This window comes from Salmo salar, chromosome 19 (genome assembly GCF_965601325.2).
Source record: "Salmo salar chromosome 19, fSalSal1, whole genome shotgun sequence".
Classification (NCBI taxonomy): Eukaryota; Metazoa; Chordata; class Actinopteri; order Salmoniformes; family Salmonidae; genus Salmo; species Salmo salar.
The window spans coordinates 25,468,982-25,480,528 of NC_138309.1; positions in this window are offsets into that span (position 1 = coordinate 25,468,982).

The window sequence follows — 11,547 nt, forward strand, 5'->3', positions numbered from 1 at the left end:
AATTGTTATTTACAATGACCCCTGCCAAACCCAGACGACGCTGGACCAATTGTGCACCGCCCTATGGGACTCCCAATCACAGGCGGATGTGATGCAGCCGGGATTCAAACCAGGTACTACAGTGACGCCTTTTGCGCTGAGATGCAGTGTCTTAGACCACTGCTCCACTTCGCTTAGCAATTTTGAAGCATACTTCAGAGCTCCTGTATCAAACATAATTTCACTAATAATAATTACCTGGTCACTAGCTATAAAATAAATATTGTATAGTGCTTTGGTATCACATGCACTTAGATCACGTCCAACTTTTAGGTGCATACACTGGTGTGTGAGGCCATTCAAGGTACCTACTGTACATTCAATAGAAAAATTGGGAAATAGGAAAATTGCCTTGCCAACTGTTAGCCCTCTCTATTTTCTTTATAATAATAAAAACACCACCCCATTCCACGATATAACCCTATCTAATCCTACTCCAGACCAACTGTCTGAGAGGACAGAACACTACCACTCAACACCCCCTGCAACTGTTCTACAGTAAATCCTAGTAATCCCAAGTACTTCTCAGTCGCTGCCACCACAACCTCTATTTTCTGTGACTTCTGATCCATTTCCGCAGTACATTTGACAACCATGGCTATGAATGCTAAAAAGCCCACCTTACTGAAGCACATATTCTTCCCATTTATCTTGCTCTCTGCCTACTCACAGGAATCCACTCAGTATCCCTCACTCTGTATCCATCTTCACTGCTTCGGCATATGACACTTTCTGTACTAGTCTAACCCTGGTAAAATCAACCTGCCTTTCTCTCACTGGAGACCTCTGATCTTCAGCCCCATGGGTACCCACACATCTAACATACACAACTTTCTCCAACGATACTACACATACAGTTGAAGTCGAAGTGGGAATTTAACATACACTTAGGTTAGGCTCATTTTTCAACCACTCCACAAATTTCTTGTTTACAAACTATAGTTTTGGCAAGTCGGTTAGGACATTTACTTTGTGCATGACACAAGTAATTTTTCTAACAATTGCTGACAGACAGATTATTTCACTTATAATTCACTGTATCACAATTCCAGTGGGTCAGAAGTTTACATACATTAAGTTGACTGTGCCTTGAAACAGCTTGGAAAATTCCAGAAAATTGAAATTATGTCATGGCTTAAGAAGCTTCTGATAGGCTAATTGACATCATTTGAATCAATTGGCAGTTTACCTGTGGATGTATTTCAAGGCCTACCTTCAAAATCAGTGCCCCTTTGCTTGACATCATGGGAAAATCAAAAGAAATCAGCCAAGACCTCAGAAAAACAATTGTAGACCTCCACAGGTCTGGTTCATCACTGGGAGCAATTTCCAAATGCCTGAAGGTGTCACGTCCTGACCATAGTAAGATGTTATTTTCTATGGTAGAGTAGGTCATTGTATGACAGGGTGTTTTGTGTTTTTCTATGTTTAAGTTCTAGTTGTTATATTTCTATGTTGTTGTTTTGGGGTTGATCTCCAATTGGAGGCAGCTGGTCCTCGTTGCCTCTAATTGGAGATCATGTTTAAGTAGGGTTTTTTTCTTCCTGGGTTTTGTGTGTGATTATATTTTGAGTAGTGTTTGTTTCTCTCTGCGTCACGGTTTGTTGTTTTGTAAATTCAGTTATTTATGTTTTGCAAAGTTTCAAGGATTTAATAAAATGTGGAACTACAACCACACTGCACTTTGGTCCTATCCTTTCGACTGCCGTGACAGAAGGTACCACGTTCATCTGTACAAACAACAGTACACAAAAAGAAACACCATTGGACCACGCATCCATCATACTGCTCAGGAAGAAGACGCGTTCTGTCTCCTAGAGATTAATGTACTTTGGTGCGAAAAGTGGAAATCAATCCCAGAACAACAGCAAAGGACCTTGTGAAGATGCTGGAGGAAACAGGTACAAAATTATCTATTTCCACAGTAAAACGAGTCCTATATCGACATAACCTGAAAGGCCGCTCAGCAAGGAAGAAGCCATTGCTCCATAACTGCCATAAAAAAGCCACACTACAGTTTGCAACTGCACATGGGGACAAAGATCATATTGTTTGGAGAAATGTCCTCTGGTCTGATGAAACAAAAATATAACTATTCGGCCATAATGACCACCATTGTTATGTTTGGAAGATAAAGGGGGAGAATTGCAAGCCGAAAAACAACATTTCAACCGTGAAGCACGGGAGTGGCTGCATCGTGTTGTGCGGGTACTTTGCTGCGGGAGGGACTGGAACACTTCACAAAATAGATGGCATCAGGAAGGAGAGGAAGGAAAATTATGTAGATATATTGAAGCAACATCTCAAGACATCAGTTAGGAAGTTAAAGCTTGTTTGCAAATGGGTCTTCCAAATGGACAATGACCCCAAGCATACTTCCAAAGTTGTGTCAAAATGGCTTAAGGACAACAAAGTGAAGGTATAGGAGTGGCCATCACAAAGCATGGCCACGAAGTCATGGGTGAACAGGGAGTACAGGAGAGGGCTGAGAACACACCCTTGTGGGGCACCAATGTTGAGGATCAGTGGGGTGGAGATGTTGTTATCTACCCTCACCACCTGGGGGCGGCCCGTCAGGAAGTCCAGGACCCAGTTGCACACGGCGGGGTCGAGACCCAGGGTCTCGAGCTTAATGATGAGTTTGGAGGGTACTATGGTGTTAAATGCTGAGCTGTAGTCGATGAACAGCATTCTTACATAGGTATTCCTCTTGTCCAGATTGGTTAGGGCAGTGTGCAGTGTGATTGCGATTGCGTCGTCTCTGGACCTATTGGGGCGGTAAGCAAATTGGAGTGGGTCTAGGGTGTCAGGTAGGGTGGAGGTTATATGGTCCTTGACTAGTCTCTCAAAGCACTTCATGATGACGGAAGTGAGTGCTACGGGGCGGTAGTCATTTAGCTCAGTTACAGGAACAATGGTGGTCCTCTTGAAGCATGTGGGAACAGCAGACTGGGATAAGGATTGATTGAATATGTCCGTAAACACACCAGCCAGCTGGTCTGCGCATGCTCTGAGGACGCGGCTAGGGATGCCGTCTGGACCGGTAGCCTTGCGAGGGTTAACACGTTTAAATGTTTTACTCACGTTGGCTGCAGTGAAGGATAGCCCGCAGGTTTATGTAGCGGGCTGTGTCGGTGGCACTGTATTGTCCTCAAAGTGAGCAAAGAAGTTGTTCAGTTTGTCTGGGAGCAAGACATCGTGGTCCGCGACAGGGCTGGTTTTCTTTTTGCAGTCCGTGATTGACTGTAGACCCTGCCACATACCTCTGAGCTGTTGAATTGTGACTCTACTTTGTCTCTATGCTGACACTTAGCTTGTTTGATTGTCTTGTGGAGGGAAAAGCTACACTGTTTGTATTCGGTCATGTTTCCGGTCACCTTGCCCTGATTAAAAGCAGTGGTTCGCGCTTTCAGTTTTTCGCGACTGCTGTCATCAATCCACGGTTTCTGGTTGGGGAAGGTTTTAATAGACTTTGTGGGTACAACCTCACCGACTTACTAATAAACTTGCTCACCGAATCAGCATATTCATCAATGTTATTGCCTGACGCTACGCTGGAACATATCCCAGACCACGTGATCGAAGCAGTCTTGAAGCGTGGAATCCGATTGGTCGGACCAGCGTTGAACAGACCTGAGCACGGGCGTTTCCTGTTTTCCTGTCAACTTTTACTGCTATGCAGACGACACACAGCTGTACATGTTGATGAAACATGGTAAAGTCCCAAAATTGCCTTCCCTGGAAGGCTGTGTTTCAGACATAAGGAAGTTGTTTGTTTTACTGTTAAACTCAGACAAAAGAGAGATGCTAGTTCTAGGTCCCAAGAAACAAAGATATCTGCTGTTGGATCTGACAATGAATTTCGATGGTTGTACAGTTGTCTCAAATAAACCTGTGAAGGACCTTGGTGTTAGTCTGGACCATGATCTCACTTTTGATTTCAAGGTTTTAGTGCTAACCTACAAAGCATTACATGGACTTGCTCCTACCTATCTCGCCGATTTGGTCCTGCCGTACATACCTACACATACGCTACCGTTACAAGATGTAGGCCTCCTTATTGTTCCCAGAACTTCTATGCAAACAGCTGGAGGCAGGGCTTTCACCTATAGAGCTCAATATTCATGAAATGGTCTGCCGATCCATGTGAGAGATACAGACTCAGTCTCAACCTTTAAATCTTTAGTGAAGAATCATATCTTCAGTAGGACCTATGATTGAGTTTAGTATGGCCAAGGTGTGAAAAGGTGAATGGCAAACAAGAGGAGTGACAAACTACCCTTACTGTCTCTGCCTAGCTGGCTCCCCTCTCTCCACTGGGATTCTCTGCCTCTGACCCTATTATGGCGTCTGAGTCACTGACTTGATGGCCAATAGTCCACCAATCTGCCATGCAGATGAGACATTGTTTTTTTGACTGTGCATTCGAGAAAGTATCCAGACCCCTTCACTTTTTCCACATTTTGTTACGTTACAGCATTATTCTAGAATGGATGAAATTGCCTACCCTGGAGGCCTGTGTTTCAGACATAAGGAAGTGGATAGCTGCAAATTGTTTACTCTGACAAAACAGAGATGCCAGTTCTAGGTCCCAAGAAACAGAGAGATCTGCTGTTGGATCTGACAATGAATTCCGATGGTTGTAAAGTCATCTCAAATAAAACTGAGAAGGACCTCTGCATTAATCTGGATCCTGATCTCTATTTTGACTAACATATCAAGAATATTTCATGGACAGCTTCTTTTCATTTTCGTAACATTGCAGAAATCTGAAACTTTTAGTCCAAATTGATGCAGAATGATAATCAATGCTTTTGTCACTTCTAGATTAGATTACTACAATGCTCTACTCTCTGGCTACCCGGATAAAGAGACGCAGATTAATCTCTTCAGTAGGTCCTACGATTGATAGTCTGGCTAAGGGGTGCAAAGGTGAACGGCAAGGCACTGGAGCAACGAACCTCCCTTGCTGTCTCTGCCTGGCCGGCTCCCCTCTCTCCAATGGGATTCTCTGCCTCTGACCCTATTATTGGGGCTGAGTCACTGGCTTAGTTGTGCTCTTCCATGCCGTCCCTAGGAAGGGTGCGTCACTTGAGTGGGTTGAGTCACAGACCTGATCGTCCTGTTCGGTTTTGCGTCCCCTCGGGCTTGTGCGGTGGAGGAGATCGTCATGGGCTATACTCAGCCTTGTCTCAGGGTAGTAAGTTGGTGGTCTGTTGATATCCCTCTAGTGGTGTGAGGGCTGTGCATTGGAAAAGTGGGTGCCGTTATTTTCTGCCTGGTTGGCCCTGTCCAGGGGTTTCATTGGACAGGGCCACAGTGTCCCCCGACCCCCCGTATCAGCCTCCAGTATCTATGCTGAAATAGTCTATGTGCCAGGGGGCTAGGGTCAGTCTGTTACATCTGGTGTAATTCTCCTGTCTTATCTGGTGTCTTGTGTGAATTTAAGTATGCTCCCTCAAATTCTCTCTTTCTCCCTCCCCTCCTGGAGGATCTGAGCCCTAGGACCATGCCTCCGGACTACCTGGCCTGATGACGCCTGGCTGCCCCCCAGTCCACCTGGTCGTGCTGCTGCTCCAAGTTAAACTGTTCTGCCTACGGCTATGGAACCCTGACCTGTTCACCAGACTCTCTCTCTCTCTCTCTCTACTGCACCTTGTGTCTCGACCTCTGAATGACCCTGCTGGTCATTTATGAATGTTTGAACATCTTGAAGAACATTCTGGCCTTAATGGCCATGTACGATCTCCACCAGGCACATCAAGAAGAGGACTGGCCACCCCTCAGAGCCTAGTTCCTCTCTAAGTTTCTTCCTAGGTTCTTGCCTTTTTAGGAAGTTTTTCCTAGCCATCGTGCTTCTACATGCATTACTTGCTGTTTGGGGTTTTAGGCTGGGTATCTGTATAGCATTTTTTAAAGCCCTTATAGACATCTGCTGATGTAATAAGGGCTTTATAAATTAATCTGATTGATTGATTGTGACTCTACAAACTTGTTGGATGAATTTGCAGTTTGTTTTGGTTGTTTCAGATTATTATGTAGTTAATAGGAATGAATGGGAAATAATGAAGATTGTCATTTTGGAGTAACGTTTTTATGACATTTTTTACCTACTTTTTCTCCCCAATTTTGTGTGATCCAATTCCGATCTTCTGCCATCGCTTTAACCCCCTAATGTGCTCAGGAGAGGCGAAGGTTGAGTCACGCGTCCTCTGAAACATGACCCCCCAACCCACGCTTCTTAACACCCGCACGCTTAACCCGGAAGCCAGCTGCACCAATGTCTCAGAGGAAACACTGTCCAACTGACGACCAAAGTCAGTCTGCAGGCGCCCGGCCCACCAAAGGGAGTCGCTAGCGTGCGACGAGCCAAGTAAAGCCTCCCGGGCCAAACCAGCCCCTAATCTGGATGACGCTGGGACTCCCGGTCACGGCCTGTTGTGACACAGCCTGGGATCAAATCCGGGTCTGTAGTGATGCCTCAAGCAGTGCCTTAGACCGCTGCGCTACTCGGGAGGCCTTTGGTGTCAAGAGAAAAGAGAAAAGGGTGGGAGGACTAGGTGGAGATTTAACCTCCTGTAGCTTTTCAACCAGCTAGTTATTAGAATCAGGTGCACTAGATTAGGGTTGTAGAAAATCTACAAGACGGTAACTCTCCAGGAGAGATCATGCTGGACCTTGTGTCAAGTCTGTTGATTCAATCTCGATGCGGTCATTTTCATCATAGTACTCCAATGCTCTGGGGCCTGATTTGTGTCACACTTTTCCCCCAGCCCCAGCTAACACACATGATTAAACAAATTTCATTCCTAGAGTTGCCCAGCTGTATGTTAAGACTGTCACCATGATCACCTGTAAAAGATAAATAGTGTCACAATGACTTTAGTCTAGATTAGTCTAGATAGAACAGCATTTCCCTATTCCGGGCCATGGGGACCCAAAAGGGTACAACTTTTTGTTTTTTTCCCTAGCGCTACACAGCCGATACAAATGATCAACTTATCAAGTGTTGATGATATGAAACAGGTGTGTAGTGCTAATGCGAAACAATATATATTCCTCCACTGTACCTGTCCCACACTGGGCTCTGTTTGTCAGGAGCTTAATGAAATGGGTTTCCATGGCCGAGCAGCTGCAAACAGGCCTAAGATCACCATGTACAATGCCAAGCGTCAGCTGGAGTGGTGTAAAGCTCACCACCATTGGGCTATGGAGCAGTGGAAACGTGTTCTCTGGAGTGATGAATCATGCTTCACCATCTGGCAGTCCGGCGGACAAATCTGGGTTTGGCAGATGCCAGGAGAACGCTACCTGCCCAAATTCTGTAAACTGTAAAGTTTGGCTGGAGGAGGATAATGGTCTGGGGCAGTTTTTCATGGATCGGGCTAGGCCCTTAGTTCCAGTGAAGGGAAAGTTTAACGCTACAGCATACAATAACACTCTAGATTATTCTGTGCTTCCAACTTTGTGGCAAGTTTGGGGAAGGCCTTTCCTATTTTAGCATGACAATGCCTGGTTCAAAACGTAAGCTCCATACAGAAATGGTTTGTTAAGATCGGTGTGGGAGAACTTGACTGGCCTGCACAGAGCCCTGACCTCAACCCCATCGAACACCTTTGGGATGAATTGGAACGCCAACTGCGAGCCAGGCCTAATCGCCCAATATCAGTGCCCAACCTCACTAATGCCCTTGTGGCTGAATGGAAGCATGTCCCTGCAGCAATGTTCCAACATCTAGTGGAAAGCCTTCCCAGAAGAATGGAGGCTGTTATCGCAGCAAAGGGGGGACCAACTCCATATTAATGCCCATGATTTTGAATGAGATGTTCGACAAGCAGATGTCCACATACCTTTGGTCATGTAGTGTATCCCAAGTTGAACTCAGAGTTGACCAAAGTTACCTGGCTAACTCCTCAAACCTGATTCGTAGTATAGGTCTCAGAAGGAAGCCCTGTCTGTTGCCGTGTTCTCTGTCCCACTGCTACAGCACAAAGCTCCCAGTTCACTCCCAACAAGCTGATCGCTGGGTCTATGAATGCATCCACACACACACACATACACAGGAAACATAACACTAACACTATCTACAAACCAGTCAGTAATTAGGAATTGATGATTTATTGTATTGGGATGGTAAGTGAGTACTGAATGTCTCCGAGTTTTGAATGACTTCAACTACTTCAGGCCTTTACAGACTGTACAATTTTAGAGGTCTTATGCCACGATTTTACCATCCAAGACAAAATGTTCAAGTCGTGGGCAAATTCTTAGGTCGCAAACGATTGTCGAATGTCTTGGCTCTTCAGTCTGACAGGGTCTAGGTCTACTGATTACCGTTGGCTCCGACAAAGTTCTGGCAATGTCAGTATTTTTTTGCCTTTATCGTGTCGTGTGGCTGGTGTTACGAGCCTATCCAGGTGACTGACCAATAGGAACACGGCCGGCACTGAGTACGCACACAATAATAATAGTCATATTAATATAATATTTTGATTTAAACGTTTACATGCTGTGCAAGAAGAATGATTTCCCTAAAAATCTGAAATCTACCTGATGGGATTTTGTTAAATGCACAAAATCAGCTATCAAAATAAACATTCTACCACAGCGACCATGTTATTTTGGCGAAGCCTATTTGATTCGGATATCGGACATATAAAGTTTGTATGTGAGAACTATTTCTAAGATGCATAGGCCTACTTTCTGTTTTCTGAACTGACTCCACTCCCGCATAAGCATAGAGAAAGGCTTGCGTTGTTGGTGCTGGTGTCACGTCCTGACCAGCAGATGGAGCTGTTGTAGTAGTTTGGCGGTCAGGACGTGGCAGTCTTGTGTGTCTTGTGACTCCTGATCAGGAACAGCTGGGAATCGTTGTTCCTGATTGGGAGTCATATATGTAGGAGTTGTTTGTCACTCGGGTTTGTGGGTGGTTGAACTTGCACTTTGTTTTGTATGCCTGTAAGACTGCCACTGATGTGTTTATTGTTTATTCAGTGGATGCTTTACTCTTTTTTTGGAAAATTAAAATATGAGTATCCACAATCCCGCTGCGCCTTGGTCCTCTTCTCTACATGACAACTTCTGTGACAGCTGGCACAAGCGCAGATCAAATACACTGCTGCAGTTGACGTAGCCTTGAAGCCAATTGCAGAATGTGACAACAGAACTGAAGCAAATCATACATCTGGCCAGCTTGATATCAAGATTTTCATTTGGTAACATCGCAGTTTGACGTGATAATCATAAAAGACTGAATCCGACATATAGTCTGCAAAAGCCATTAGCATCACTGAGATAGAGCATTACTGTAGCATGACGTCATGAAGACAGATGGAGACATGTTCACCTCTATTGTGCCTTGCTGTGCCTCTACCTCTTTCTTCCATTTTTCTATTTTATTTTCTGGTGCCTACTCCTGAAAGAGGTTGCATTAGACTCCATTGAAAAACAAGGCAGACCGGTCCAGTATATTACCCTCCAGCAGTCTCTAATAATGGTCACATTGTTGGACCATACACTCAGTGCCGATTTTAGCATGTAAATCTTGGTGGGGCAAAAAGAATGGGATGCATGCCAGCAAACCCACTACACATCAAAACAATAAACAATACAGTGGCATGCGAAAGTATTCACCCCCTTGGCATTTTTCCTATTTTGTTGCCTTACAACATGGAATTAAAATAGATTTTTGGGGGGGTGGTATCATTTGATTTACACAACATGCCTACCACTTTGAAGATGCAAAATATTTTTTTATTGTAAAACAAACAAGAAATAAGACAAAAAACAGAACTTGAGCGTGCATAACTATTCACCCCCGCAATGTCAATATTTGTAGAGACACCTTTTGCAGCAAAGGTGGGATTTTTGCCCATTCTTCAAGGCAAAACTGCTCCAGTTCCTTCAAGTTGGATGGGTTCCGCTGGTGTTCAGCAATCTTTAACTCAATCAAATTGAGAATCTGTGGTATGAGGTCTGGGCTTTGACTAGGCCATTCCAATACATTTAAATGTTTCCCCTTAAACCACTTGAGTGTTGCTTTAGCAGTATGCTTAGGGTCATTGTCCTGCTGGAAGGTGAACCTTCGCCCTGGTCTCAAATCTCTGGAAGACTGAAACAGGTTTCAGACTCTGGGGCCTTTCAGAACAGGTGTATATATACTGAGATCATGTGACACTTAGATTGCACACAGTTGGACTTTATTTATCTAATTATGTGACTTCTGAAGGTAATTGGTTGCACCAGATTTTATTCATAACAAAGGGTTGAAGACATATGCATGCACCACTTCCGTTTTCTTCTTTTTCTTTCTATAAACAAGTCATTTTTTCATTTCACTTCACCAATTTGGACTATTTTGTGTATGGCCGTTACATTAAATCCAAATAAAAATCTATTTAAATTACAGGTTGTAATGAAACAAAATAGGAAAAATGCGAAGGGGGGTGAATGGTGACAAATGGTGCCCACAAACTGTTGGGGCCTACATAAAGCTGTCCCAACAGCTGTCCCAACATTATCACTACTACAGATGGCTATCAGCGGAGCCTTGTCTGGCAGCGAAACACTTAATTCAGCCTCATTTACTGCCTTTAAAAAAACATAGCTGATATGGCAGACTTGCTTGAACAAATGTGGTTTCTAATGACAAATAAGATGTACAAACTATGGCATAAGGGGACGACAAGTGGATAAGAGGCAATACGTAATTTCTATAAAGACATTAATGAGCGAACTAAGACGGACGTTCTTACAGTGTTCTCCCTGTACACCAAGTCAGAACCGTGAGATAAAGTCAGAATAGTAGGTGAAATGAAAAGCGCGTAATGATGGTGACAGGTGTGTGTTAAGAAGGGCAGCCTGACACCCGAGGGGAAGCAGGAGCAGGCGTGACAGTAACCCCCCATAGGGGCGCCACCCGGCGTTGCACCTGGGCGAGCCTGACGTGACAGCCGAAGCATGGGCACTGGACAAGCCGGCCGAGGCATAGAAACGCGACGAGCCAGCTGAGGCATGGGAGCCTAACGAGCCGGCCGAAGCGTGGGATGCTGACGATCCGGCTGAGGCGTGAGAGCCTGACGAGCCAGCTGAGGCGTGGGAGCCTGACAAGCCGGCTGAGGCATGACTTGGGATGTGAGCCTGATGAGCCGGCTGAGGCGTAGGAGTCCGACAAGCCGGCTGAGGCATGACGTGGGATGGGAGCCTGCCGAGCCAACCGAGGCAAGGAAACCTCTTGAGCCAGCTAAGGCGTGGAAGCCCGATGAGCCAGCTGAGGCACACCCGGTTCCATCAGCGGCGGCACCCGGACATGACGTCACCAGCAAAAAACAAAAAACAAGAACTCCCTAAAGCTTCAAATAGTTGTGTCAGCATTCTGTAAGGACCGATGCTGGAGACAAGAAGCAAGTACAGGGAGTGAACATTTAATGGAACAATGGACATAGAAAAATACAAGAACAGCGTCTGGACAGGGGGAACAAAACAACATTACGACAATAATGCTGACAC